Consider the following 4,358-nt stretch of genomic DNA (forward strand, 5'->3'; position numbering starts at 1 on the left):
CTAATGCCCCAGGATCTGAGGTGGAGCTGATGTATTAGTAACAGGAATGAAGTGCACGATCAACGTAACGCACTTGAATCAACCTCAAACCATTCCTTCCCACCCTGGTCCATGGAAAAATTGTCTTCCACAAAATCGGTCCCTGGTGCCAAGGGGGTTGGGGACCCCTGGAGATGATCTCTAGACCCTTCCCAGCTCTGCAGCTCTATGAGTTACAATCCAAGTTAATATGTTTATCTGTTACTTGGGGCAAACGTGTTCAACTTTCAATGTAAATGAGTCAACTGTGTGTCGCCAGGGTTACCCGTGTGTGTGATTCACATTCCCAGCAGGCATGTAAATGTGTGCTCGGGGAAACTCTTGTGTGAGAATTGCACCCCCCCCACCCCGCACACCCCCCCTCCACCGCCCCCAGCATCACTGGAGCATGCATATGTGAGGCTGCTTCAACCACCCACCCTCCGAATTTCTCAGAATTAATATGTGTTCTTCTTTAGGACTTTAACAGCCTTTGTCATTGTGGCAAATTTTAGAAGATTATCGTTATTATTATTCATATCATTGGAGGGGCAGATTTTTATCTTACATCCCTCGCCGACCGCCGCCCCCACCTGCCACTGCCCCAAGAGTTAAAAAAAAAAAAAAAACTCACTTGAAAGGTTTTAAAGCTTGACACAGTGGAAGCTGTTTTGTAAATAAGGCCAGTGTTATTTCTTGGGGAAGGAGGAGGGAAGAAGAGAAGGGAGTCTGTCAGTAAAGGAGATGGAGCTGGTGGACGTGGTGGACGGAAGGACGGTCGACCCATTAACTTGTTTTTGTTTTGCCTTGAAGTTGTTTGATTTATAAGCATAATAACCAGCAAGTAATCAGATACTGAAAACCAAGCAGAAGAGAAAACAAAGAGAAGCCATTCAGCACTGCAGAGGATACGGCCTGTCCTCAGCTCAGCAGGGTCGGGGCGGGGTTGTGCTGGACACACCAGGGTGTAAAACAAGAGCCGGTCACCTCCAGGAATAGCATTCATTGGCTTCTGCTCAGTTGGGAGAGAAGTTGGAGTTATTCTGAACCATTTAATAATGATGCAGAGAACAGGGTACCCCTAAGCTGGGTAAGTTGCTTGTTATCTTTTGATAGCATGATGATCAATTATTTCTTAGGAAAGGGTAGCCAACAGTTAGGGTCTTCATGGACCCGGTATTGTCATATTCACAGGTTGGCACTGACCCACTCCCTTAGCCAGCGAGGGCCCCTTGGCTGGACCGCTTGTTGTAAAGAACACGTGAGAGATGGAGCCGCTTAAACTGGAAAGGCCTGAAACTCATTGCCTTCTGATGGCCTGACCGCTGCCTGATGAAGAAGACAGTTCTCTACTAACTTTGCAGAGCATTCCTGTGAGAACGGACATCAGAATCATCACTTGCCTTTGCTGGACTCTAACCTTGACCTTTGTACCTCAGATTGCACCCACAAGTGAGTGGCTGGCCAAAGTAAACATGCCAATTGGGAAATCAGTTTCCCAGAATCGGTGCTTCAGAGAATTTTTAGTACATTTGTGGAGGTGGGAGATACAAGTGAGGGGAGAAAACTTGTCTGGGAGGGTGGGCGCCATTGTTTGGGTGTAGTTTTGTGGTGATTTTCTCTTATTTATTTTTCCAGGAGATAAGAGGGTTTTCTGTGAGCTCCTCTAAGTGAGCTGGCCTTGCTGATAATGACTCTAATGGTCTCCAAATCCTTATCCAGATGGGGTCTATGTTTATTCATCTGATAACATGGTTTTTAGTGGGAAGGCTCAGAGATCTATTGGTTAAAGGCACTCTCCTGATTTATTTTCTTGTCCATCTGCCTTTCCTACCATCCATTTAATGCAGTGTTGAGTCTCTGTTTCTTTACTTTAAATGTGGAAGGAGAAAGCAAGTCAGTTTGAGCAAAGGAACGATTCAGAGTGTCTCTGCCACCGTCCCTCTACTCAGAGCCCGGTCTTGATGGCCGTTTGCAGTGACTTCTCGCCTGGTCTGCCTGTTTCCACTTTTGCCCTGTTCCCAGGAAGCCTCCTCAGTGCATCCAGAGAGACTGTTTGAATTGCAAATGAGACCATGTCATCCTCTGTTATAAATTGTTTTAATGGCTTCTCATTGCAATTAAATTTTTAAAAAATATTATAAATACCTATGAATCCATTGCCCACAGAAAACTGGAACATTAACAAGAATGTTCATCTACTTAGGCATTGAGCTGCATCCGATAATGCTGCCAACTCACTCTTCTGAGCCTTGTATTTAATTATTCCCCTGCTTTATTTAACTATGGTTTTATTACCTAAATGTATTCCTTAAAAGTGCCCTGTTAAATTTTAGTTACCTTGAATGTTATGAAAAGTTTATCATTCTAGTGTTATTTTCTGGGACTTGCTTTTTCCATTTAATAATACGTTGCTAAGATTCACCTACAGTGTGGCACATAGGTGTGGTAGATTTAACACCTTTATAATATAATATTTCGTCTTATGACTATGCCATAATTTATCTGCTTTATAGGAGACGGGTCTTTTGGTTGCTTCTAGAGTTTTGTTAGCAGGAACAGTGGTGCTAAGAATATTCTTGTATAATTTCCCATTGTTCTTTGGGTAAAGAACACTGTTCTTAGGGTAAAATGTTCTTTAGGTAGGCAGTCCTAAAGGAAATCAGTCCTGAATATTCAGTGGAAGGACTGATGCTGAAGCTGAAACTCCAGTACTTTGGCCACCTGATGCGAAGAACTGACTCCTTGGAGAAGACCGTGATGCTGGGAAAGATTGAAGGCAGGAGGAGAAGGGGATGACAGAGGATGAGATGGTTGGATGGCATCACTGACTTGATGGACATGAGTTTGATCAAGCTCTCGAAGTTGGTGATGGACAGGGAAGCCTGGAGTGCTGTAGTCCATGGGGTTGCAAAGAGTCAGACACGACTGAGCAATTGAACTGAACCAAACTGAACTAAAACTTAGGCTAAAGACAGAATCCTTCAGAGGGCCTCAAAATGTCTATATCACCTGGCCCTTCCCATCTCTGCATCCTCTCCCTTCCTCACCCCCCTGGATTTCTGTATTCCACCCCAGGCAGAGGTACAGTAAAGGGCTGAGGAGAGTTATAAGGGTGGTGTGTTCAGGAAATGTAAGTAGGGCATTTTTCTCTTTCCCGTCTCATTGTTACCGTCAACATTTCCTCCAAATCCCAAATCAATCATTAATCTATACTTAGCTGTGTCTTACTTGCTGTCTCAGAACAGGAGGCCAGTTCACCTATTCTCTGTAAAAGCTGCATTTAGCTCCCGTCTAGAACATCTTCAGGCCATTGCATTGACACCTGCCCTCTACTGGACTCAGCTCTGAGAGCTCAGAGTGTCTGCTATTATTCCCAGGTGTACCCCTTGGACCTAGCTCAGTGCCCGGCACATAGTAGGAGCTCAATATGTATTTTCAAATGAAAAACAAAACAAAACAGTAATTCACACAGAGTTAGGAAAGTGGTTGAAAATTCAGGGTGACCACGTACTAGGATTCAGTGGGTTTCTTCCTCAGACCTCTGGAGGAGTTGGCAAACCTTTTCTATAAGGCTGTGTGGCTTCTGACAAAGCTACTCAGCTTTGCTGTCGTATAGAAGTAGCCCTGGAGGTCCAGTGGCTAAGAATATGCTCCCAACGCAGGGGTTGATCTCAGCTTGTGGAACGAGATCTTACATGCTGCAACTAAGACCTGGCATAGCCAAATAGATAACTTATTTTTTTAAAAAACAGCCATAGTTAATAAGGAAGCAAAAGAGCATGACTGTGTTTCCGTAAAACTTTACCTATGGACTTTGAATTTCATAGAATGTTAATTTTCATGTGACATGCAATGTGATTCATGTGTTACATTTGTCTTATGATTTTGGGCAACCATTAAAAATAGGAGAACCATTCTTAGCTCGGGCTGTACAGAAGCAGGCAGGGGCGGGAACTGCCCTGTAGGCCATGGTTGGCTGACCCCCCTTTAGAGTATTTCTGTCCCCTTGCCTGTCCAGTGACATTGAATCAAGGTTAGCCAGTTGATCACTCTTTGTAAATAGGCAGCCACTGGCAGTGGAGAGTGAGAAAAGGCCCAGAGTTAGTGCCTTAGTTACATAATTAAATGATATCTTATTTACTTTTAAACTTTTCATGAAAAGTTGCCAAATTGCTCTCCTAGCCCTCAGCCCTTCCATTGACACCTTCCTCCTTTGATACTGAAATTTAAATTCAGGGACTTAAAAGTGGATCTTGTGACAGGTTAGGTTGCCATCCTAAAACAGCTGTGTCATCACCCCAAAATGCATAATAAAGAAACTACACGCCCTCTCACCT

The 4,358-nt window shown here is 43.9% G+C and overlaps 1 long non-coding RNA gene across 1 annotated transcript; it reads left to right on the forward strand.

The window, feature by feature from the left end:
* The first annotated feature begins 685 nt into the window (after positions 1-685).
* On the forward strand, positions 686-2,728 carry LOC113881894. The gene is made up of 3 exons (XR_003508198.1): positions 686-1,108; positions 1,213-1,470; positions 1,869-2,728. It is a non-coding gene; the product is annotated as an uncharacterized LOC113881894 (long non-coding RNA).
* Positions 2,729-4,358: the final 1,630 nt, after the last annotated feature.

This window comes from Bos indicus x Bos taurus, chromosome 23 (genome assembly GCF_003369695.1).
Source record: "Bos indicus x Bos taurus breed Angus x Brahman F1 hybrid chromosome 23, Bos_hybrid_MaternalHap_v2.0, whole genome shotgun sequence".
In the NCBI taxonomy this organism is placed as follows: domain Eukaryota; kingdom Metazoa; phylum Chordata; class Mammalia; order Artiodactyla; family Bovidae; genus Bos; species Bos indicus x Bos taurus.